Genomic DNA, 26,777 nt, shown 5'->3' on the forward strand with positions numbered 1-26,777 from the left:
CATTTCACAAATCTTCCTCAGGAGGAACCACCATCAAATTTGTTCTACACCTCCAGTGGCTGCATGCCGGATTGAAACTCCCTTAGGGCTGAGCCACAGATGCCGCCCAGGAAATATAGGACATATTTTTGAAGCACTGGAAATGGCATGCGCTAGGAGTGGGAACTACTGCCGGGCTCCTGCGGTAGCCCAGCAATTGTTCCGGATTGGCACTCTGTAAGTCTGTAGTAGGCTTACCACTGCTTAGTGACTTACCCAGGTTCACAAGTAGCTGCAGTGGGAATGAAATCTAGTTCCCCAGATTTGCAGTCCACTACACTAACCGTTAGGCTACTCCTAGATAATCTTTTTTTGTGCCGGTACGCAACGGTACGGCGTACCGGCACCTTTTTTTCCCCCCCCCCCCCCCGCGACACTCCAGGCGAGTCCTGCACTTAGTTTTTTTTTTTTAAGACTCAGAACGTGCGAACGATGCAGCTGGCAGCGATTGAAAGAGGCTGTCTGAGCTGGCAGGCGTTTGCGTCGGAGCTTCCCTCACCCTCTGCGAGTCCCGCAAAACAGGAAGTTGTAACAACGAAGGCGGGACTCGCAGAGGGTGAGGGAAGCTCCGACGCAGATGCCAGCCCAGACAGCCTCTTTCAATCACTGCCGGCTGCATCGTTCGCACGTTCTGAGTCTTAAAAAAAAAAAAAACTAAGTGCAGGACTCGCCCGGAGTGTCGCGGGGGGGGGAGGGGGGAAGGATTGGGGAGAGAAAGAGGGAAACCAACAGAGGGAAGGATTGGGGAGAGAGAGAAAGAGGGAAACCAACAGAAGGAAGGATTGGGGAGAGAGGGAAAGAGGGGAAACCAACAGAGGGAAGGATTGGGGAGAGAGGGAAACCAACAGAGGGAAGGATTGGGGAGAGAGAGAAAGAGGGAAACCAACAGAGGGAAGGATTGGGGAGAGAGAGAAAGAGGGAAACCAACAGAGGGAAGGATTGGGGAGAGAGGGAAAGAGGGAAACCAACAGAGGGAAGGATTGGGGAGAGAGAGAAAGAGGGAAACCAACAGAGGGAAGGATTGGGGAGAGAGGGAAAGAGGGAAACCAACAGAGGGAAGGATTGGGGAGAGAGGGAAAGAGGGAAACCAACAGAGGGAAGGATTGGGGAGAGAGGGAAACCAACAGAGGGAAGGATTGGGGAGAGAGAGAAAGAGGGAAACCAACAGAGGGAAGGATTGGGGAGAGAGAGAAAGAGGGAAACCAACAGAGGGAAGGATTGGGGAGAGAGAGAAAGAGGGAAACCAACAGAGGGAAGGATTGGGGAGAGAGAGAAAGAGGGAAACCAACAGAGGGAAGGATTAGGGAGAGAGGGAAAGAGGGAAACTAACAGACGGAAGGATTGGGGAGAGAGAGAAAGAGGGAAACCAACAGAGGGAAGGATTGGGGAGAGAGGGAAAGAGGGAAACCAACAGAGGGAAGGATTGGGGAGAGAGGGAAAGAGGGAAACCAACAGAGGGAAGGATTGGGGAGAGAGGGAAAGAGGGAAACCAACAGAGGGAAGGATTGGGGAGAGAGGGAAAGAGGGAAACCAACAGAGGGAAGGATTGGGGAGAGAGGGAAACCAACAGAGGGAAGGATTGGGGAGAGAGGGAAAGAGGGAAACCAACAGAGGGAAGGATTGGGGAGAGAGGGAAACCAACAGAGGGAAGGATTGGGGAGAGAGGGAAACCAACAGAGGGAAGGATTGGGGAGAGAGAGAAAGAGGGAAACCAAAAGAGGGAAGGATTGGGAAGAGAGGGAAACCAACAGAAGGAAGGATTGGGGAGAGAGGGAAAGAGGGAAACCAACAGAGGGAAGGATTGGGGAAAGAGGGAAACCAACAGAGGGAAGGATTGGGGAGAGAGGGAAAGAGGGAAACCAACAGAGGGAAGGATTGGGGAGAGAGGGAAACCAACAGAGGGAAGGATTGGGGAGAGAGAGGGAAACCAACAGAGGGAAGGATGGGGAGAGAGAGGGAAAAACAGATGGAAGGATTGGGGAGAGGGGAAAAACAGATGGAAGGATGGGGAGAGAGAGGGAAAAACACAGATGGAAGGATTGGGGAGAGAGGGAAAAACAGATGGAAGGATGGGGAGAGAGAGGGAAAACAAATGGAAGGATGGGGAGAGAGAGGGAAACCAACAGAGGGAAGGATTGGGGAGAGAGGGAAACCAACAGAGGGAAGGATGGGGAGAGAGAGGGAAAAACAGATGGAAGGATTGGGGAGAGAGGGGAAAAACAGATGGAAGGATTGGGGAGAGAGAGGGAAAACACCAATGGAAGGATTGGGGAGAGAGGGAAAAAACAGATGGAAAACAGATGGAAAACTCAAAAACACTAAGATGGAGTCAGCAGTCCAGCAGCGAGAGGGGTGCTATCCAGTCTTTTGCATTGAGTGTTACATGTATGATTATCTCCCAGTTGGTGAGATGTCATATGTTTGCGCCCGATGCAAAGAGCTCCTAGCTCTTAGAGAACATGTCCGTTCTTTTGAGGCTAGAGTAGCAGACTTTGTGGAGCTGAGGGAGACAGAGAGGTACATAGAGGAGACCTACAGGGATGTTGTAGAGAGGTCCCACGTCCAGTCTAGTAGCCCTTGTGCTACCTTGGAGGAGAGAGGTCTCCTAGAAGGAGAGCATCACCCTGGTGAAGTAGGAAGTACTCCTTTAGCCAGGACCTGCCCACCAGGGGATGTACTATCCTCTCGCACTGAGGATATGTCTCCAAGTGCTGCCCGGGAGGGAAAGATTAGGACAGCTGTTGTAGTTGGTGATTCGATCATTAGGCATATAGATAGCTGGGTGGCTGGTGGACGTGAGGATCGCCTGGTGACTTGCCTGCCTGGTGCGAAGGTGGCGGACCTCACGCGTCACCTAGATAGGATTTTAGATAGTGCTGGGGAGGAGTCCGCTGTCTTGGTACATGTGGGTACCAATGACATAGGAAAATGTGGGAGAGAGGTTCTGGAAGCCAAATTTAGGCTCTTAGGTAGAAAGCTCAAATCCAGATCCTCTAGGGTAGCATTTTCTGAAATGCTACCTGTTCCACGTGCAGGGCCCAAGAGACAGGCAGAGCTCCAGAGTCTCAATGCGTGGATGAGACGATGGTGCAGGGAGGAGGGTTTTAGATTTGTTAGGAACTGGGCAACATTCTGGGGAAGGGGGAGCCTATTCCGAAAGGATGGGCTCCACCTTAACCAGGGTGGGACCAGGCTGCTGGCGTCGGCATTTAAAAAGGAGATAGAGCAGCTTTTAAACTAGAAATGGGGGGAAGGCCGACAGTCGCTCAAAAGCGCATGGTTCGGGAAAAGGTATCTTGCAAAGATACCTCACAAACAGGGAAGATAGGGTTTCTGGATAGTGAGGTTGCACAACAGACCGTGGTAGGCCAGGTGCCCTTAAATACAACTAAAGATCAGACAAAAGATGTCAAATCAATAGTGTCAGGTACTAAGCATCATGCAAATAAGAACAACAAACATACTCTGAAATGTCTATATGCAAATGCTAGGAGTCTAAGAAATAAGATGGGAGAGTTGGAATATATTGCACTAAATGAAAAATTGGATATAATAGGCATTACTGAGACCTGGTGGAAGGAGGATAACCAGTGGGACACTGTCATACCGGGGTACAAAGTATATCGTAATGATAGGGTAGACCGGACTGGTGGAGGGGTAGCATTGTACATTAAAGAGAGCCTTGACTCAGATAGATTACAAATTCAGCAGGACACAAATCACACCTTTGAATCACTGTGGGTTGAAATTCCATGTATAAAAGGGAAAAAAATGGTGATAGGAGTGTACTACCGTCCACCTCGCCAGGATGAGCAGGTAGACACAGAAATGATAAAAGAAATCAGAGACGCGAACAAAATGGGCAATGTGATAATAATGGGTGACTTCAATTATCCAAATATAGACTGGGTAAACGTAACATCGGGACACGCTACAGAGATACAATTCCTTGATGAAATCAAGGACAGCTTTATGGAGCAACTGGTGCAGGAGCCGACGAGAGAAGGAAAAATTCTAGACTTGGTCCTTAGTGGAGCGCATGATCTGGTGAGGGACGTTATGGTACTGGGGCCGCTTGATAACAGTGACCATAATATGATCAGTTTTGACATCAACCTTGAAGTAACTGTATACAGAAAGTCAAATACGTTAGCGTTTAACTTTAAAAAAGGAGACTATGATAAAATGAGAAGAACGGTAAAAAAAAAACTTAGGGGGGCAACTGAGAGAGTAAAAACTGTACAACAGGCGTGGACGCTGTTTAAAAATACCATCCTGGAGGCCCAGGCCATACATATTCCGCGAATTAGAAAAGAAAGACAGAACTCCAAAAGACACCCGGCCTGGTTGAAAAGTGAGGTGAAGGAAGCTATTAGGGCTAAAAGAAACGCCTTCAGAAAATGGAAGAAGGAACCGTCTGAAAATAACAAGAAACAGCATAAGGAGTGTCAAAGCAAATGCAAGGCGCAGATTAAGAAGGCCAAGAGGGAGTATGAAAAAAAGATAGCATTAGAGGCAAAAAAACATAGTAAAAATTTTTTTCGGTATATTAAAAGCAGGAAGCCGGCAAAAGAATCGGTTGGGCCACTGGATGACCGAGGGGTAAAAGGGGCGATCAAGGAAGACAAAGACGTAGCGGAGAGACTGAATTAATTCTTTGCTTCGGTCTTCACCAAGGAAGATTTGGGTGGGATACTGGTGTCGGAAATGGTATTTCAAGCGGACGAGTCGGAGAAACTTACTGACTTCACGGTAAACCTGGAGGACGTAATGGGGCAGTTCGGCAAACTGAAGAGTAGCAAATCTCCTGGACCAGATGGTATTCATCCTAGAGTACTGATAGAACTGAAAAACGAGCTTGCGGAGCTACTGCTAGTGATATGCAACTTATCCTTAAAATCGAGCATGGTACCGGAATATTGGAGGGTGGCCAATGTAACGCCCATTTTTAAAAAAGGCTCCAGGGGAGATCCGGGAAATTATAGACCGGTGAGTCTGACGTCGGTGCCGGGGAAAATGGTAGAGGCTATTATCAAAAACAAAATTACAGAGCACATCCGAGGACATGGATTACTGAGACCAAGTCAGCATGGCTTTTGTGTGGGGAAATCTTGCCTGACCAATTCTTTGAAGGAGTGAACAAACATGTGGACAAAGGGGAGTCGGTTGATATTGTGTATCTGGATTTTCAAAAGGCGTTTGACAAGGTACCTCATGAAAGGCTACAGAGGAAATTGGAGGGTCATGGGATAGGAGGAAATGTCCTATTGTGGATTAAAAACTGGTTGAAGGATAGGAAACAGAGAGTGTGGTTAAATGGGCAGTATTCACAATGGAGAAGGGTAGTTAGTGGGGTTCCTCAGGGGTCCGTGCTAGGACCGCTGCTTTTTAATATATTTATAAATGATTTAGAGATGGGAGTAACTAGCAAGGTAATTAAATTTGCTGATGACACAAAGTTATTCAAAGTCGTTAAATCGCGACAGGATTGTGAAAAATTACAAGAGGACCTTACGAGACTGGGAGACTGGGCGGCTAAATGGCAGATGATGTTTAATGTGAGCAAGTGCAAGGTGATGCATGTGGGAAAAAAGAACCCGAATTATAGCTACGTCATGCAAGGTTCCACGTTAGGAGTTACAGACCAAGAAAGGGATCTGGGTGTCGTCGTCGATAACACACTGAAACCTTCTGCTCAGTGTGCTGCTGCGGCTAAGAAAGCGAATAGAATGTTGGGTATTATCAGGAAAGGTATGGAAAACAGGTGTGAGGATGTTATAATGCCGTTGTATCGCTCCATGGTGCGACCGCACCTTGAGTATTGTGTTCAATTCTGGTCGCCGCATCTCAAGAAAGATATAGTAGAATTGGAAAAGGTGCAGCGAAGGGCGACTAAAATGATAGCGGGGATGGGACGACTTCCCTATGAAGAAAGACTAAGGAGGCTAGGGCTATACAGCTTGGAGAAGAGACGGCTGAGGGGAGACATGATAGAGGTATATAAAATAATGAGTGGAGTGGAACAGGTGGATGTGAAACGTCTGTTCACACTTTCCAAAAATACTAGGACTAGGGGGCATGCGATGAAACTACAGTGTAGTAAATTTAAAACAAATCAGAGAAAATGTTTCTTCACCCAACGTGTAATTAAACTCTGGAATTCGTTGCCGGAGAAAGTGGTGAAGGCAGTTAGCTTAGCAGAGTTTAAAAAGGGGTTAGACGGTTTCCTAAAGGACAAGTCCATAAACCGCTACTAAACGGACTTGGAAAACTCCAAAATTCCAGGAATAACATGTATAGAATGTTTGTACATTTGGGAAGCTTGCCAGGTGCCCTTGGCCTGGATTGGCCGCTGTCGTGGACAGGATGCTGGGCTCGATGGACCCTTGGTCTTTTCCCAGTATGGCATTACTTATGTACTTATGTACTTATGATGGGGAGAGAGAGGGAAAACAGATGGAAGGATGGGGAGAGAGAGGGGGAAAAACAGATGGAAGGATGGGGAGAGAGGGGGAAAAACAGATGGAAGGATGGGGAGAGAGAGGGGGAAAAACAGATGGAAGGATGGGGAGAGAGAGAGGGAAAACGGAAGGATGGGGAGAGAAAGAGGGAAGACGCTGGATGGAAGAATGCAGAAAGAAATAGGGGAGACACTGGAAGGATGGGGAGAGAAAGCAGAGCTGCTGGATGGAAAAGGGGAATAGAGAAAGACTGGAGAATAAGAGGAAGGGGCATGGGGAGAACAAGGGTGAGGAAAAGATGAAAAGCCACAGGTAGATGAAGGAAATTAAAGAATGGATAGTAAGAATGAATTAAATCTGGACAGAGAGAGAGCCTGAAAAATATTGAAGAAAGCAAAGAAAAAGGAGACAAAAATGACAAATGGCACAGAAGAGTTAAGCGAAAATAAAGGAAAGCAGAATCACAGACTGGGACCAATATGGAAAGAAAAACAGTCACCAGACAACAAAGGTAGAAAAAAATCATTTTATTTTCATTTTAGTGTTTGTAATATGTCCAATTTGAGAATTTACATTGGCTGTCTTATTTTGCACTGGGTATACTGGAGCTGTAAGAGCTTACAGAGATTATTTATCATGAAAAAAAATCACGTTATTTTTTTCTCCTATAGTACTATAATATTTTCAATGATGTCTGTTTATATGCGCCATGGCTGGTATAGGGGGTGTGGTTAATGTGGGTGTGGCTATCATAGGGGTGGAGCCATATATGGTGACCCCGCCCATAATGAGTACCGGCACCTTTTTTTCTATAAAAAAAGCACTGATCTTCTCCCCAATTTTCCAACCTCCCTTCATCCACATGACTCCATTCACGACCCCTCCCCTCCTTTATCTTATTATAGTGCTCTAGTGATCTTTCCTGCCTGCCGCAGCTATAGACCTCTCTTGCTCCTGGCGCTGATTTAAAATGGCTGCCAAGAGTTCAAGCAGTGAACTTGCAAGACTTCTGCGGAAGTCTCGCGAGGTCGCTGCTTGAAGTCTCTGCAGCCAATTTGAAGAGGCACTGGGAGCAAGAAAGTCTGCAGACGCGCCGGGCAGGAAAGAGGGGACTCTTTCCTGCTCCGAAGAGGTCACTAGACCACCAGGGCACCACACGAAGATAAAGGAGGGGAGGATAGGACACCCTGAGGCCCACCTGCCCACCTGCCCGCCAGCCTGCCTGTTTGTCTGCATATCTAGACAAACAGACAGGCTGGCAAAACCAGCATGAAATGTGTGCCAGTGGGTGGAGAATATTCATGCTTGTGCTAATGGGGTAACAAGGGCACATTATCGTGCGCTACCTGATTAGCATGGGAGTACCATGGAAGCCCTTATCGCCTCCTACATATGTGGCGGTAAGAGCTCCCACAGTAATGGCCACGTGCTAATGGGGAAATCAGCGTATGTCCATTACAGTAAAATATGGCACAACAGCTATTTTACCACTGCACTAAAAGTGTCTGCAACTCGTGGAAAACCCACTCTCTGACATGAGCACTGGCTAGTTTTTTAGCACGGCTTGGTAAAAGGACTCCTAAATGCAGGGGGCATACCCTGTATCTGCTCTGCATTTACTGCACACAGCAGTTACCACACTGTATAAACTTTGAAGAAATCTATGAAATCACAAACTCCATAGACTCCATTTTATTTATTAGAGCAGAGTTATGCACTCTGGAACGCCTTATTTAGAGAGTTCCATTTAGAAACAGATTATTTAATGTCCAGAAAACTTTTAAAGGTGCATCTATTCAGAAAGGAAATTTTCCTTTCTGTATAATTATGAGATGATTGTGTATGTGGTTTTTTTTTTTTAATGGACTAAACCAACTTCTTGTTTTAGACCCATGTAAATCAGTAAGCTGCAGGACAAAGGAGACCTGCAAGATTCAAGATGGCAAGCCTATATGTATCCCAGATTACATTGGCACATGTTGGGGATGGGGAGACCCCCATTACAACACCTTCGATGGCTACAACTATGATTTCCAGGGCACCTGCAGCTACACCCTCGTCAAGTACGTTGGCACTGATCCCACCCTTGTGCCGTTTGTCATTGATGAGAAGAATGACAACAGAGGGAACCAGGCTGTCTCCTATGTGCAACTGCTCCATATCTATATATGGGACTACAAGATCTCCATCTATAAGGGAGAAGCTGGGAAAATAAGAGTGAGTTCTTTTAAAGTGATATTTTAGAAATATATATATAAAAAAGAAATTTGGAGTACAGGCTTGGTTTAATTTTTTTCTTTGTTTTCTTCTTTACTTTGTTGAGGGGGAAAGCCAGATCATGACAACAAACACCTTGATTTTACCTGTGTCACTATAACACAGGAAGGTGAAGTCACTTTCTCAAAGTCATATAGAGGGGCATAATCGAACGGCGCCGGCCATCTCTATGGGCGGCCATCTCCGGGGCCGGCGCCGCAAGTGGGCAGAGCCAACCGTATTTTTGAAAAAGATGGCCGACCATCTTTTTCTTTGCTAATACGGTTGGGCCCAGCCAAATGTCAGAGTTCGCCGGGTTTGAGATGGCCGGCATCGGTTTTCGGCCATAATGGAAAATAATGCAGGTGATCTCAAACCCGGCCAAATGCAAGGCATTTGGTCTTGGGAGGAGCCAGCATTTGTAGTGCACTGGCCCCCCTCACATGCCAGGACACCAACCGGGCACCCTAGAGAGTACTTCTAAAAAGTAAAAAAATAAAATTAGCTCCCAGGTGCATAGCTCCCTTCCCTTGGTTGTTTAGCCCCCCCAAATCCCCCCCCCAAACCCACTCCCCACAACTCTACACCATTACCATAGCCCTAAGGGGTGAAGGGGGGCACCTACATGTGGATACAGTGGGTTTTGGAGGGCTCCCATTTACCACCACAAGTGTAACAGGTAGGGGGGGGATGGGCCTGGGTCCACCTGTCTGAAGTGCACTGCACCCACTAAAAACTGCTCCAGAGACTCGCATACTTCTGTCAGGGAGCTGGGTATGACATTTGAGGCTGGCATAGAGGCTGGCAAAAAAGTTTTTTTTTTTTTTTCGGTGGGAGAGGGTTCTTGACCACTGGGGGAGTAAGGGGAGGTGATCCCCGATTCCCTCCGGTGGTCATTTGGTCAATTGGGGCTCCTTTTTGAAGCTTGGTCGTGAAAAATAAGGGACCAAGTAAAGCTGGTGAAATGCTCATCAAGCCTGGCTTTTTTTTTTTCATTATCGGGCAAAGCCGGCCATCTAGTGAGCACGCCCCCGTTCCGCCCCCGTCCCGCCTTCACTACCCTACCGACACGCCCCTTTGATGTTTCGCCGGCTCCGCAACGGAACACAGTTGAACCCAGCCAAAATCAGCTTTCGTTTATACCGATTTGGCCGGGTTCAGGAGATCGCTGGCCATCTCCCGATTTGTGTCGGAAGATGTCCGGCGATCACTTTCGAAAATGAGCTGGATAGTCAGTGACAGAGAGAGGAATTAGAAATAAAGCGCAGGAGGATAAAGTTGCACATTTATGGTCACAAAGAGTGAGCGAACATGATGAGAACTGAACTCAAAAGTCCAAGAACCTCTTCTAATTCATACCTTACTTCTCCTGTCCCCATCTAGTCCTAAATTTTACAATATAAATAAGAAGCTTGATTGTTTGCAGGAGAATTTCTTGACTGCCACCCTATCCCTCCCTCTCACCCCAATCAAAGAAGACCTGAATACAGTTGCTTTGAGACTGAGAAGATATTGACAGTTCCTTGGTACCACTGTGTATTTTCTTTCATTTGAAATTAGAAGCAAGGAAAATTTTATCGTTAGACTCCTAAAACCTACTTTAGTCATAATCTTTAGGAAATATCAGATCTAAAAGCAGGTTTATCTTCCAAATTGAATAGTTTCAACTTAAATGTGACAACTGCTGTTAATACCTGGAATAATGTTTTAGTAGAATCACTAGATACAAGTGCACCTTTGAAGGAACACCATGCAACCCGTTCACACAGAGTCCCCTGGTTCAATGATGAACTCAAATGTAAACTTAGACAAAGTGAAAGAGAATATCCATCTATGGGGCAATTTTACAAAGGCATTCTGAAAAATGGCCTGCGGTAGTGTAGATGCATGCTTTGGGCACGTGCAGAATCATTTTTCAGCGCACCTGTAAAAAAAATTTTTTTTAATTTTTTTGCTGAAAATGAACGTGCGGCAAAATGAAAATTGCCATGCGTCCATTTTGGGTCTGAGTCCTTACCACCAGCCATTGACCTAATGGTAAAGCCTTCTGCAGTAACCAGGTGGTAATGACCTAAACGCGTCAAATACCACTTGGTGCGCGACCAAGATGCGCGTCCAAAATAAAAATTATTTTTTGGATGCACTTATCGGACATGCACCAAAAATTAAATTACCACAAGAGCTACTCGGTAGCCAGGCGATAACTCCATTTTGGCGCACGTTGGGCACGCATAGTTGCTTATGCGGCTTAGTAAAAGGCCCCCTATATTCTTCAAAGATAACCATAATCTTAGATTACAAACATGCCACAGCTAGGTTAAATGCAAAGAAATCTTACTTGATAGGCGGTCGGTGGCCCAACTGTTTGGGGAGGCTAAAGGGGGCGGGGCTAGGGGTGGGGCTAGGGGCGGAGCTTACCTCCATAATTGTCTGACAACACACAGAAAATAATAAGTAAAAATAAAATAGTCACAATTAATACCTTTTATTAAATTTAGATTTTAGATATGTGTCATATGTCAAAGAATAAAGTGGTTGCTCAAAGCATATACTAACCACAATCACTCAACTGCAAAACACTGTGCACAACTTTGTGCAAAAACACACTCAGAACCTTACTGTAGCATAAATGTTACACTGGGCAGAACCTAATACACCAATATACCACCCATACGGAAAATGCAGACCGTCAACAATATGAAACAAGGGATCAAAATATCACAATGTGCCTGCAAAGAGGTGAAAAAATGTGGGATACAAATGCAGCAAATAAAATAAATAAACATGATGTCTGTTTTAGAAACCCAGTACCAGGAGAAAAAAAATCTCTGCACCAATAACAGGGTTAAATGTCATAAATAAGTAACTAAATAAATAAATAGATAGATAGAAACTCTGAATGTTGAGCACCTGATCCTTATAATATGACATCTGTTTTAGTGGCCCTTTACCAGGAGAAGGGGGGGGGGGGAGCTAGACTGCACAGAGGACAGGGGTTGAGTGTGGAAGAGAGCAGGAGATGTTTACAGGAGACACTGTAAACACGAGAATAGTAATTAATACATTAATCACAGAGTTAAGTGTGATTAACTTGCAGCTCCCTACGTTTCTTCCAAACTACAAACATTCCTGAATTACAGATTCTGAAATACCTTCCGTATCATATTTGCGTTATGAAAATATATGTATTTACTGTGAATATCATTTATGCCTAGTATATTTACACATATATAATATATAGAATATAAATGTTCAAGCCCAACCACACAAGATAAAAATGTTTATATACTTGTTAGATTAGTTTTGCACTAAGTTTAGAAAACTTGTGGAGAGGTAGTGGGGGAGGGGAAGGAAAAATTCACTCAGCTTTTCTGGTACATAATAATGTCACAAACGTTATGCAGGAATCAATGTGCCTTTTGTTAAAGCAAACATCAGCAAGGTTTGGGGAAAGAAAAAGTCAAGACACCGATCCTACTGATAAGCACTTACATGCAAAAGCAGGGATGCCTAGTCTGTCCCAGTAATGTTCTGCATTCTCACCCAAGGTTTTCTTCCTCGTTTTTATTTTTTTAACTCTCCCTTCCTTCCACCATTTCTGCCCTACTGTTTCCTCTCATTCCTTTCATCACTAGTTTTCTTCCAAGTATTATGCTCTCTCCCTCTCCTGTTTGGATCATTTTATCCTTCACTGTAGCTAGACCTTTCTTGCCACCTCCTCTCCTTTGATGATCTTCTCTCCCTCCCCCCCCCCCCCACACAAACCCTACTGCCTTGAAGCTCATATGGAAAAACAGGCAGAAAAGTGCTTCTTTCAAGCGCTATTGTTCCAGCCTCAACAAGCTGCAGAAGGCAGCAGCATTTTTATTTTAACAAGAAATTATTTCCTGCGAATTCCTTCAAACTGCTCATGATTGAGCCACAGAACAGGTCACTTGTCCAAATTACAGCAGGCAAGATGCAGACCTGAAATTTTGCATCACAAATCTAATATAATAAAACGCACCCTCAACGTTCTGAGGACAACGTTCTGAAGCCATCTGACGTCACACCCAGGCTGAAGGGTTCATGGATTCATGGTGTGAAGCCTTCAAACCAGCCAGTCATCTCTGCCCCGCCCTCGCGTCAAACGTCATGACGTCGAGGGCGGAAAAAAAAAACAATTCCGGCAGCGCAGCGTCAGGGAAGGAGGCGGCGCTCCCAACATCTCTAGCCTTCCCTTTGCTGTGTTCCGCCTTCTTCTGACATCAAGGATGACGTCAGAAGAAGGCGGAACACAGCGAAGGGAAGGCTAGACGTCGGGAGCGCCGCCTCCTTCCCTGTCGCTGCGCTGCCGGAACCGCCACGGAGGTAAATTTAAAAAGAAGAAGAAAAAAAAAAGTAAGGTTGGGGGGAGAGAAGAGGGTGGCCAGTAAAATAGAACAATGGGAGCGGGAGGCCAGGGGAGAAACGACAGCATGGATGCGAAAGGGGGGCATGGATGCGAAGGGGAGGGAGAAGAGGGCGGGCCAGGCTGGGACATGGGAGAGAGAGGAGCATGGATGCGAGGGGGGTCATGGAAGGGAGAGAGGGGACTTGCTGGAAAAGGAAGAATGGAGGCGGCAGGGGACAGAGGAACATGGATGGGCATGGATTGGGAGGGCAGGGCTCAGGGAGAGAGGGGAATTGCTGGAAAGGGATGAATGGAGGGGGCAGGGGACAGAGGAGCATGGATGGGCATGGATTGGGAGGGCAGGGCTCAGGGAGAAAGGGGAATTGCTGGATAGGGATGAATGGAGGGGGCAGGGGACAGAGGAGCATGGATGGGCATGGATTGGGATGGCAGGGCTCAGGGAGAGAGGGGAATTGCTGGAAAGGGATGAATGGAGGGGGCAGGGGACAGAGGAGCATGGATGGGCATGGATTGGGAGGGCAGGGCTCAGGGAGAGAGGGGAATTGCTGGATAGGGATGAATGGAGGGGGCAGGGGACAGAGGAGCATGGATGGGCATGGATTGGGATGGCAGGGCTCAGGGAGAGAGGGGAATTGCTGGAAAGGGATGAATGGAGGGGGCAGGGGACAGAGGAGCATGGATTGGCATGGATTGGGAGGGCAGGGCTCAGGGAGAGAGGGGAATTGCTGCAAAGGGATGAATGGAGGGGGCAGGGGACAGAGGAGCATGGATGGGCATGGATTGGGAGGGCAGGGCTCAGGGAGAGAGGGGAATTGTTGGAAAGGGATGAATGGAGGGGGCAGGGGACAGAGGAGCATGGATTGGGAGGGCAGGGCTCAGGGAGAGAGGGGAATTGCTGGAAAAGGAGGAATGGAGGGGGCAGGGGACAGATGGGCATGGATTGGGAGGGTAGGGCTCACACTCTCTCTCTCATATACAATGTCTTTCTGACTCTCACTCTCACACACTCTGTCTCACACTGTATCACATTCACTCTCTATGTGCCACACAGTCACTTACACACTCGCTTGGTCTCATACACTCACTCTCACAGAGAATCTGTGTCTCACACACACTCTCTCTCTCGCCCACACACACACACTCTCTCTCACACTGTCTCACATACACACTTGCACACACTCTCATTCTCACACACACACTCTCTCACAAACACACCCACACCCAGACTCACTCTCTCTCTCACACACACACACTCACACTTTCACTCTGACTCTCACATACACTCTCCCAAACATACACACTCCGAGGAAAACCTTGCTAGCGCCCGTTTCATTTGTGTCAGAAACGGGCCTTTTTTACTAGTTTCTTACTAAAATTGAACTACTCTCACTCTGTTTTGTTTACTGAATCTTTTGCACTGTTCTTTCCTAAGCAGCAAGGCTATTACTTTTAACTTCTAACAAGAAGAGCACCTCAGCAGCTCTAGTGGTGGTCGTCGACCCGGAGCCTTGTCTCTGCTGCATGCTGTTGCAACTTCCTGCTTACGCGTGGGTGGGATCTAGCAGAGAAAAGGCTCCGGGTTGGTCAGGTAGTGGTGAGGGGAGGATGATGAACCTAAGGGACAACATCGTAGGGAGCTGAGGTATGCTGGGCACTCACGGGCGGGTGGGGGCTGGGGGAGGAGGGAGAGAGGAGGAGAAAAAAAACCCAGATGTTTGTGTGCTGGCTGCCTGACTCCAACAACCTGCTCGCAAAAATCAATAACATTTAGAGGGAGAGCTGCCTGGCAAAAAGCGCTGCATTTGTGAGGACAGCAGCCAAGGGAAGTCAACGATTGGGCTGGGGAGGCTTAGCCTCCCCAAGCCTCTTATATGGGGCGCCTATAGCCAGCTCCATTGGAATCAAAAGAACTGTTTGCAGTGGTGAATCGTCTGAACCTAAGCTAACTCATAAAGAAGTGCTCACCTTGCCATATCAGGATTTTGCTGATGGCTTTGATTTTGATTCAGAACAGTCACCAATAAAAATGAGCTGCCCCTCATCTGACATCAATCAATGGCCCAATTTCCAACTAGTGACACCTGAGTAAGAGGCCCTTTTTCTAAGCTGCTGTAGGCTCTATGCGTGTGCAGTATGTGCCCAAATGAGACTACCGTCAGGCCAGCGCATTCCCCCTGGTGGTAATTTTAGATTTGGCACACACCCATAATGCCTGGATGAATTATTTATTTATTTCCTCTCACGTGCGCTGTTTCCAGCGGTAATTGGCAGTTGATGCACGCCGACCAGTCACCGCGCATATAGCGCATGTAGCGCATGAGCCCTTACTGCTAGATCAAATGGGTGGCGTTAAGGGCTCAAGCCGGTTTTAGATATGCACTGGTTTAAGTTTTACCGCATGCCCTTTTCCCATCACATTAAAAAAAAACTTTTTTGCAGATGCGGTAAACACTGGCCCGGCGCGCCTAATACAGATGCCTACAATGCCACAGTTTTCTCTCAAATTAATAATCTAGACTGTTTATTAGATCCTTGTCATCCGTCAGTTACAAAGATTTTGAAAGGTCTAGCTACCGGTCAATTCATGTAAGCTCCCTATTTCTTTGAAAAGAGAAACAATAATTATAGGCCAGTTTCTTTACTGCCATTTTTTACAAAGGTCACTGAAAAAGTAGTTCATGATCAGTTATTGGAACTTCTTGATTCATTGAATGTACTTGATCCCAACCAATTTGGTTTTAGAATACATGACACTGAAAAGTTGCTAATCTCATTTCTAGATATAGTCAGAACAGGTCTTGACAAGGGAAAACACTTTTTTTCTAGTCACCTTGGATATTTCATCTCTTTTGATAACATAGATTACAATATATTAATTAATTGTTTACAATCCATTGGTGTAAGTGGTTCAGTATTGAATTGATTTTCCTCATTCTTACCAGAGAGGAGCTTCTGTATAGCCTAGGATTCCACAAGATCAAGATACTCTGATTGTCCAACTGGAGTCCCACAGGGATCTTGCCTGTTAGTGATGCTCTTTAACATTTTTGTTATCTTTATGTAGGCTACTTAATTGTTTGAACCTTCAGTTCTGACTATAATGTTGATGTCATCTAAAATTGAACATGGTTAGAACCCAGAACAGATATTGATTCTCTCTGGATATCCAGCCAATGAAATTCCTAACTTTTTCACGATGGGTGGCATAGATATCCCTATTGGGAAAATAAAAGAAATGTGGGAGTAATAGTAGATTTAGAGGGGCATTTTCGAACGGGGACGACCAACTCTAAGGGCGCCCATCTCTAAGGACATCCCAGCGAAGGGGCAGGGAAACTTGTATTATCGAAACAAGATGGGCGTCCATCTTTCATTTCGATAATACGGTCGGGAACGTCCAAATCTCAACATTTAGGTCGACCTTAGAGATGGTCGTCCCCGGTTTTCTGCAACAATGGAAACTGAGGACGCCCATCTCAAAAATGACCAAATCCAGGCCCTTTGGTCGTGGGAGGAGCCAGCATTCGTAGTGCACTGGTCCCACTCACATGCCAGGACACCAACTGGCACCCTAGGGGGCACTGCAGTTGACTTCACAAATTGCTCCCAGGTACATAGCTCCCTTACCTTGTGTGCTGAGCTCCACAACCCCCCCCCCCCCCACCAAAAAAACCCCACTCTCCACAACTGTACACCACTACCATAGCCCTAAAGGGTGAAGGGGGGCACCTACACGTGGGTACAGTGGGTTTCGGGTGGGTTTTGAAGGGCTCACATTTACCATCACAAGTGTAACAGGTGGGAGGGGGGGATGGGCCTGGGTCTGCCTGCCTGAAGTGCACTGCACCCACTAAAAACTTCTCCAGGGACCTGCATAGTGCTGTCATGGAGCTGGGTATGACATTTGAGGCTGACATAGAGGCTGGCAAAAAATGTTTTAAATTTTTTTTTAGGGTGGGAGGGGGTTGGTGACCACTGGGGGAGTAAGGGAAGGTGATCCCCGATTCCCTCCGGTGGTCATCTGGTCAATTCGGGCACCTTTTCAAGGCTTGGTCGTAAACAAAAAGGGACCAAGTAAAGTCGGCCAAATGCTTGTTAGGGCCGGCTTTCTTTTTTCCATTATCGACTGAGGACGGCCATCTCTTAACCACGCCCCCATCCCGCTTTCGGTACACTGCCGACATGCCCCCTTGAACTTTGGCCGGCCCTGCGACGGAAAGCAGTTGAAGCTGGCCAAAATCGGCTTTCGATTATACCGATTTGGCCGCCCTTCTCCTTCGAAAATAAGCAGGCTAGTTTCATCCAAACTTTGGAGCATAACTTTTCAGCTGAAAATTCATCTTGATTTAGAAGCTTAAAAGTTATTCTCCTTAATTTAGGCTTACCATTTGTTTGCCTGTATTTATGAGCCTAATTTATAAGCAAAGTACTGAAAATCAGTATAAAGCTCCTAACTCCTTTTCCCTGCCCTACACCTGCCCCTGTTACCACCTATATTTTATGCTCCTATATTTAAGAGTTTAGAGAAATTTTGAGAAAAAATGTATGTATTCAGTTATAACACGTTTTCAAAGAGGCCAGTTTATGAGCATAACTCTCACAGGGTTCCTTTTACTAAGTAGCGGTAAGCCCAACGCAGACTTACCACTCGCTATACAGAAAGTACCGCTGGGCTACTGTAGCAGTCTGGTGGTACTTCCCATCCCTAGTGCAGCGTCATTTCTGGCGCTACAAAAAATTATTTATTTTTGTAATGCCGGAGTGTACCCAGTGGTAATCGGTTACTGCCGGGTTAGCTCACCTGTGAAGTGGCCACATAGGAAGTGCTTTACTTGCCACACAGCCATTTCCTGTAGAAAAGCGAGACTTCCCTTTTACCAGCTGTGGTAAAAGGGGGCCTCGGTGGATGCCAGCGCAGGCCCACTTTTGCCGCAGCTTGGTAAAAGGGGCCCACAGTTGTGAGCATAAATCCTTTGAATATCAAACCCTGGCTGTTTAGCTCAGCCTACCTCTGGTTGATTTATTAAAGTTTTGTTCATTGATATTTTCATTTGCACATTCTGTTTAAGATCCAGTCCACAGAATTAATTTGTAGGGTCCCAACATTAGAGGTTTTTACAAAAGCGCACTAGCGTTATTAGCGTACGCTAAAAATAATCATGCACTAAATGCAAGAGACGTCTATACATTACTGTGGGCATCTCTAATGTTTAGTGTGTGCTACTAGCGCACCTTTGTAAAAGACACCCTTAGAGAATAATTTGTCATTAGATTTGAAAAACAATAGATCTGTTTCTTTTTCTTTATATTGATATGGAGATATAAAAACATAAGCATTGCCATATTGGGACAGACTGAAGGTCCATCAAGCCCAACAAGAGTGGTCAATCACGTCACAAGTACCTGGAAAAATTCCATAAAACATTTTAATCTGCTTATCCTAGAAATAAGCAATGTATTTTCCCATAGGCTTATGGGCTATTCTTTTAGGAAATTATCCAAACCTTTTTTAAACCCTGGTAAGCTAACTGCATTTACTACATTCTCTGACAACGAATGCCAGAGTTTAATTATAAGTTGAGGGGCCCTTTTACTAAGCTGTGGTAAAAAGTGGCCTGTGGTAGTTTGGATGTGTAAAATTGGTGTGCACAGGGCCATTTTTTACCATGGCTGGAAAAAACATGCTTTTTTTATTGGGGTAGTAAATGGCCATGCACTAAAATTAAAAGTAGTGCATTGCTATTTACTGCCTGAGCCCTTACAACCACCCATTGAACTAGAGGCTTATGTGCACGGTTATCAACAGCATGTGCTAATGTGGTCATGCTGCTGATTACCACTGGGAACACCCTGTGGTAGAACATAGAAAAATATTTTCTACCATAGGAAACAGTGCATGCCAACTTAGAAATTACCGCTGAGTGCCCGTGCTACCCGGGCAGTAGTGTTGATTTGGTGCACAGTACCTGCGTGTTAGCCCTACCGCTGCTTAGGAAAAGTGTCCCTGAGTAAAGAAATACTTTCTCTGATTTTGTTTTAAATTTACTATTTAGTGTAGCTTCATTGCATGCCTCCTAGTCCTTTTATTTTTGGAAAGAGTAAACAAGTGATTCATGTCTACACATTCCACTCCACTCAGTATTTTATTGCCCTCTGTCATATCTCCCCTCAGAAGTTTCTTCTACAAGCTGAAGAGCCCTAGCCTATTTAGACTTTCCTCATAGGGAAGTCATTCCATCCTCTATCATTTTTGTCACTCTTCTCTACCATTTCTAATTCTGCTATTTTTTGAGATACGGTGACCAGAAATGTACACAGTATTTGAGGTGCAGTCTCACTATGGAGATACACAAAGGCATTCCTTTCCTAATAATTCCTAACATTTTATTTGTTTTCTTAGCCGCTGCAGCATACTGACCAGAGGGTTTCAATCCTGCTTATAATCGAACGAGAAAAACGCCCAAGTTCCGACCTAAATCGGGAGATGGACGTTTATCTCACAAAAACGAATAACGCGGTATAATCGAAAGCCGAACTTGGACGTTTTCAACTGCACTCCATCGTGGAAACGTAAAAAGTTGACAGGGGCATGTCGGAGGCGTGGTGAAGGCGGGACTGGGGCATGGTTATCACCTGAACAGAGATGGGCGCCTTTCACCGATAATGGAAAAAAAGTATGAGTTTGTAGCTAGAATTTAGGGCACTTTTCCTGGACCCTGTTTTTTCACGAATAAGGCCCCAAAAAGTGCCCTAAATGACCAGATTACCCCCAGAGGGAATCGGGGATGACCTCCCCTGACTCCCCACTGGTCACTAACCCTCTCCCACCACAAAAAAATGATGTTTCACAACTTTTTATTTTCACCATCAAATGTCATACCCACCTCCCTGGCAGCAGTATGCAGGTCCCTGGAGCAGTTGTTAGGGGGTGCAGTGGACTTCAGGCAGGTGGACCCAGGCCCATCCCCCCCTACCTGTTACAATTGTGCTGCTTAATGCTTAGTCATCCAACCCCCCCAAACCCACTGTACCCACATGTAGGTGCCCCCCTTCACCCCTTAGGGCTATAGTAATGGTGTAGACTTGTGGGCAGTGGGTTTTGAGGGGGATTTGGGGGGCTCAACACACAAGGGAAAGGTGCTATGCACCTGGGAGCTCTTTTACCTTTTTTTTTGTTTTTGTAAAAGTGCCCCCTAGGGTGCCCGGTTGGTGTCCTGGCATGTGAGGGGGACCAGTGCACTATGAATCCTGGCCCCTCCCACGAACAAATGCCTTGGATTTATTCGTTTTTGAGCTGGGCGCTTTCATTTTCCATTATCGCTGAAAAACAAAAACACCCAGCTCACAAATTGTCGAATAAAACATGGACGTCTATTTTTTTCGAAATACGGTTCGGTCCACCCCTTCACGGACCTGTTCTCGGAGATAAACGCCCATGGAGATAGACGTTTTCGTTCTATTATGCCCCTCAATGTATCATCAACGATGACACCTACAGCCCTTTCCTGAGCTGTGACTCCTAATGAGGAACCTTGCATCATATAGCTATAGTATGGGATCCTCTTTCTTATATGCATCACTTTGCACTTGCTCACATGATATGTGTAGAAAGGGTAAAAGTGGATTGATTTTTCACTCTTTCAAAAAGGAGGATGAATAGTTCACTCATTCACTCAATATATTTGAATTATTTTTTGCTCAAGAATAGTTAAGCTGTGGAACTTGTTGATAGAGGATGTGGTAACAGTGGTTAGCATATCTGGGTTTAAAAAAAGTTTGGACAAATTCTTGAAGGAAACGTCTATAGACTGTTATTGACATGGACATGGGGAAGTCACTGCTTGCCCTGTGATTGGTAGCATGGAATATTGCTACTAAGTGAGTTTCTGTCAGGTACTTGTCTGTTGGAAACAGGATACTGAGCTAGATGGGCCATTGGTCTGACCCAGTATGGCTATTCTTATGTTTTTAAATGTCATCTGCTATTTTGATGCCCAATCTCCCAGACTTGTAAGGTCCTCTTCCAATTTTTTACAATCTTCTTGTGATTTTACAACTTTGAATACTTCACGTCATCAATAATTTTAACTACTTCACTAATTATTCCCATCTCTTGATCATTTATAAATATGTTAAGAAGCAGCAGTCCTAGCATAGACTCCTGAGGGACCCCACTATCTACCCTTCTCCATTGAGAATATTAACCATTTAACCCTGCACTCTGTTTTCTATCTTTTAACCACTTTTTAATCCACCATAGGACACTACCTCCTATTCCATGACTTTCTAATTTCCTCAGGAGACATTCATGAGGTACTTTTGAAAATACAGATACACAAAATCAACTGGCTCACCTTTATCCACATGTTTATACACCCCTTCAAAGAAATCAAGTAGATTGGTGAGGCAAGATGTTGGCTTTGTCTCATTAATCCATGCCTATGTATATACTCAGTAATTTTGTTTTTATAATAGTCTCTACCATTTTGTCTGGCACTGATGTCAGGCTCACCGGTCTAAAATTTTCTGGATCACCTCTGGATCCCTTTTTAAACATTGGCTTTACATTGGCTACCCTCTAATCTTCAGATACCACGCTTGATTGTATAGATAATTTATTAATTACTTACTATAGTTCTGGAAGTTCATTTTTTAGTTCTATCATTACTCTCCAGCTTATGCTCGGTGCATTTTTCTTTTGGGACTGTTTTGGAACAAACAACATCCAAGAGACAAATGCCAAACAACAACAACAACAACAAAAACCAGCCATTGGGATATTTGGGAGCCACCATTCTTAGTAGACTGACCACAGAGACATCCCAGCAGAGCAGTGGGGCAGTCTAGGAGGCACTGCAGTGTCTGTACATAAAAGGACTCAGGTATACATCTTGCCATAACCTCATTATATTATGTGGTGAGCCCTCCAGGAGCAGCCTACTATACACCACTGCAATAGCCATGAAACTTGCAGGTGTCATTTGTATGTAGGTACAGTAGGTATTTCATGAATTTTGGAGGGTTCACACATTCTACCACAAGTGTACCAGTTAGAGTGGAATATGGTCTTCTCTACAGTCCACTGCACTGACCTCTAGGCTACTCCTGGGACCTACGTGCTAGACTAACAAGAATGGTCATCATATCTGAAGCTGTCATAAAGCTTGATATGTACTGTTAGTGTCACATTTTTGGGCAGGAATGGGTCTATGATCACTGGGGGAGTAAGGGGGATTATGCCTCAATCCCTCCAGTGGTCATTTAGGGCACGTGGAGGGGCATAATCAAAAGGGGTGCCCAAGTTTTCCTGAGGTCCTCACAGGACGTCCCGACGAAGGGGCGGGGAAACCTGTATTATCGAAACAAGATGGCTGTCCATCTTTCGTTTCGATAATACGGTTGGGGACGCCCAAATCTTGAAATTTAGGTCGTCCCTAGAGATGGTCGTCCTTAGACTTGGTCGTTTCTGATTTTCGGTGATAATGGAAACTGAGGACGCCCATCTTAGAAACAACCAAATGCAAGCCATGGGTCGTGGGAGGAGCCAGCATTCGCCGTGCACTGGTCCCCCTCACATGCCAGGACACCAACCGGGCACCCTAGGGGGCACTGCGGTGGACTTCAGAAAAAGCTCCCAGGTACATAGCTCCCTTACCTTGTGTGCTGAGTCCCCCAACCCCCCCCCAAACCACTACCATAGCCCTTATGGTGAAGGGGGGCACTTACAGTGGGTTTCTGTTGGGTTTTGAAGGGCTCACATTTACCACCACAAGTGTAACAGGTAGGGGAGGATGGGCCTAGGTCCGCCTGCCTGAAGTGCACTGCACCCACTAAAACTGCTCCAGGGACCTGCATACTGCTGTCATGGAGCTGGGCATGATATTTGAGGCTGGGAAAAAATATTTTAAAAAATTTGTTTTGACGGTGGGAGGGGGTTAGTTACCACTGTGGGAGTAAGGGGAGGTCATCCCCAATTCCCTCCGGTGGTCATCTGGTCAGTTTGGGCACCTTTTTGTGGCTTGGTCGTAAGGAAAAAAAGGACCAGGTAAAGTCGTCCAAGTGTTTGTCAGGGACGCCCTTTTTTTTTCCATTATGGGTTGAGAACGCCTATGTGTTAGGCACGCCCAAGTCCCGCCTTCGCTATGCCTCCGACACGCCCCTGGGAACTTTGGTCGTCCCAGTGACGGAAAGCAGTTGGGGATGCCCAAAATCAGCTTTCCATTATACTGATTTGGGCAACCCTGTGAGAAGGACGCCCATCTTGAGATTTGTGTCGAAAGATGAGCGTCCTTCTCTTTCGAATATAAGCCTGTTGGTCACTTATTCGTGATTGAAACAGGTCTAGCCAAAAACATCTTAATTTTGGCTCTAAAGGTTTTCATTTTTTTTCATTACTGCAGAAAAAAATGTCTATCTTTTGGTTCCACTCATGTTCTGCCCAGGTCCCACCCAAAACACCCCCCCAACATGCTCCCTTGAAATTTGGATGAACTGTGGAGAAAAACATCTAAAATTGGAGTGGCAAAAATTGCAGCTTGGACATTTTTAAGAGAAAAATATTTATCTACCACCTTTATATGTTTTTTGGACATGAACATTTTTTTAAAATGAGCCCCTTAGTCTCTCCATTATGGCCTTGTCTTCCCTGAGTGCCCCTCAGTTTGCTCAGTTTTGTAGATTGTCCTTTTAGGGTTCCATTAAGGATTTATGATTTTTTTATGAAATGACTGATGGATTGAGATGCTGTATTTTATTTTACAACTAATGTTTAATATAATTATGAGTTATTTACCTATGCTTTATTTTATTCTATGTTTATTCTATATTAATCTACAGTTGAATTTTACTTTATGCATATTAGAATTTAACTTGAAAGATTTATTTTGATTGTGTATATTATAATCCTCTTTAAAACCCAGGGCCCTGTTTACTAACATGCACTAGATGTGTGTTAGTGTTTTTAGCATGTGCTAAGCATTACTGCACACTAACCATGTAGATGTCTATAATATTTCTATTGGTGTCTACAAGATTAGCGCATGATAATTTTTAGCATGCGCTAAAAATGCTAGCGCACCTTAGTAAGCAGGGCCCTTAGTAATAAAGAATAAGCAGAATATGTGAACTTTTAAATTAAATTAAATTAAAATTGTATATATGTGGAGGAAAAGAAAATGAGTTATTGAGTTCTGTGTAATTTTATTGCAACAGATTTATTTCCAAGTTAGAAATCACATCGGCTTTGTTTGTTATTAGTATTTCACAAATGGAAAGTATAAATAAATAAATTGAAAGAGTACTGAGTACATCAGAGGCAAACAGAATTCAAAAATGCGTGGAATAAACATAAAGGAATCCTGTTCAGAAGGAATGGATCCTCAGAAGCTTAGCGGAGATTGGGTGGCATCACCGGTGGTGGGAGGCGGGGCTAGTGCTGGGCAGACTTCTATGGTCTGTGCCCTGAAAATGGCAGATACAAATCAAGGTCAGGCATACACATAAAGTAGCACATATGAATTTACCTTGTTAGGCAGACTGGATGGACCATAAAGGTCTTTCTCTGCCGTCATCTACTATGTTACTTTCCAGCTTATTTTCGAAAGAGAAAGACGCCCATATTTCGACCCAAATCGGGAGATGGGTGCCTTTCTCTCATGGGCGCCCAAATCGGTATAATCAAAAGCCGATTTTGGGCGCCTCCAACTGTAGTCTGTCACGGGAATGGACAAAGTTGACGGGGGCATGTTGGAGGCGTGGTGAAGGCGGGACTGGAGCGTGTTTATCAGCCGAGGAGAGATGGGCGCGCTCGGCCGATAATGGAAAAAAGAAGGGCACCAGAAGCGAGAATTTGGGTCAATCTTTTGGACCCTTTTTTTTCAAGAACAAGTCCCCAAAAAGTGCCCCAACTGCCCAGATGACCACCGAAGGGAATCAGGGGATGACCTCCCCTGACTCCCTTAGTGGTCACTAACCCCCTCCCACCAAAAAAAAAAGAACTTTAAAAACTTTTTTTTCCAGCCTGTATGCCAGCCTGAAATGTCATACCCAGCTCCATCACAGCAGTATGCAGGTCCCTGGAGCAGTTTTAGTGGGTGCAGTGCACTTCAGGCAGGCAGACCCAGGCCCATCCCCCCCCTTACCTGTTACACTTGTGGTAGTAAATGTGAGCCCTTCAAAACCCACCCGAAACCCACTGTATCCACATGTAGGTGCCCCCTTCACCCCTTAGGGCTATGGTATTGGTGTACAGTTGTGGAGAGTGGGTTTGGGGGGGGGGGATTGGGGGGCTCAGCACAAAAGATAAGGGAGCTATGCAGCTGGGAGCAATTTGTGAAGTCCACTGCAGTGCCCCCTAGGGTGCCTGGTTGGTGTCCTGGCATGTGAGGGGGACCAGTGCACTATGAATGCTGGCTCCTCCCACGACCAAATGCCTTGAATTTGGTCATTTTTGAGATGGGCATCCTCGGTTTCCATTATGGCTGAAAACCGGGGACGACCATCTCTAAGGTCGATCATCTGAACATTTAGGTCGACCATCTCTAAGGTCGACCTAAATGTTGAGATTTGAGTGTCCGCGACCGTATTATTGAAACGAAAGATGGACACCCATCTTGTTTCAATAATACGGGTTTCCCCGCCCCTTTGCCGGGATGTCCTTAGAGATGGGCGCCCTTAGAGATGATCTTCCCTGTTCGATTATGCCCCTCTATATTACTATTTTAATGGGTTCAAAGCATTAACATGAATTTGCCCCTCCGAAGGGACACCACCTTGTAAGTGGTGGAGGGGCTTCCGTGTTTCAGTGACTCAGAGGGCTATGCTGAAGGGTTACCCATATCAGACAGGCCTCTGAGGAGAAACCAGACAAAGAGTGTCCCAAATTGGAGGATCCAAGATGGCGTCGAGGTAGGATGTACGTTAGTTGAGTTCCCGTTTTACACCAGAATACCTGAAGAAGTAGGCACGCTCCCCAGAGAATGGGGAAGAAGAAAGGCAAAGCCGTGGTGTTGTCCTCCTCGAACATGGCTGGGGTTCCCACCACTTCTCAGTCTACTTTGGAGAGATTCGGGGTCATAACGTCGGGGATATCGGTTCCTGCTTCGGGGAACAGCAAGACTTTATTGCCGAATCTCAGTGGAGAGGGAGTGACTTTGAGTCCCCCTGTTGGCATGACCTCTCCAAGACCCGGAAACAGTAACACTTCGCTATGGAGGTCGACAGTGGAAATGCCCGAAGTTGGTTAGGATTTTCACGCGATCCGAGGAGGTCCTGGTGCAGCATTGACTCCGGATAATAAACCAACTGGGGAATTGGAGAGTGAGCTCTTCCCCCCGAAGATATCTGGAGCAGTTTCTGTGGAGAAATGGGACCTGGTGAAGCCAAACAATGTCACAATGGACGCAGTATGGGAAGTGCTGCAGAGTGTGAATAACTCTCTTCTTCAGATGTCAAAAATTTTTTAGGAATAAATATGTGATTATATCAATACTTATCTAACAAAGTGGAAGTCCAAGATAAAAAAATAAAGACTTTGATTTCGGAAATGGTTTCTCTACGAAAATCAGTTAATCTGGTAATGAACAACAATTATGCTTCTTGTAAAAAATTGGAACTTCTGGAGAACCAAT

The 26,777-nt window shown here is 45.6% G+C and overlaps 1 pseudogene; it reads left to right on the forward strand.

Moving 5' to 3' along the window:
• The window catches only part of LOC115476806, a 638,208-nt pseudogene that overhangs the window by 200,486 nt on the left and 410,945 nt on the right, over nucleotides 1-26,777 (forward strand).

The sequence above is a fragment of the Microcaecilia unicolor genome, chromosome 8 (genome assembly GCF_901765095.1).
Source record: "Microcaecilia unicolor chromosome 8, aMicUni1.1, whole genome shotgun sequence".
NCBI lineage: Eukaryota > Metazoa > Chordata > Amphibia > Gymnophiona > Siphonopidae > Microcaecilia > Microcaecilia unicolor.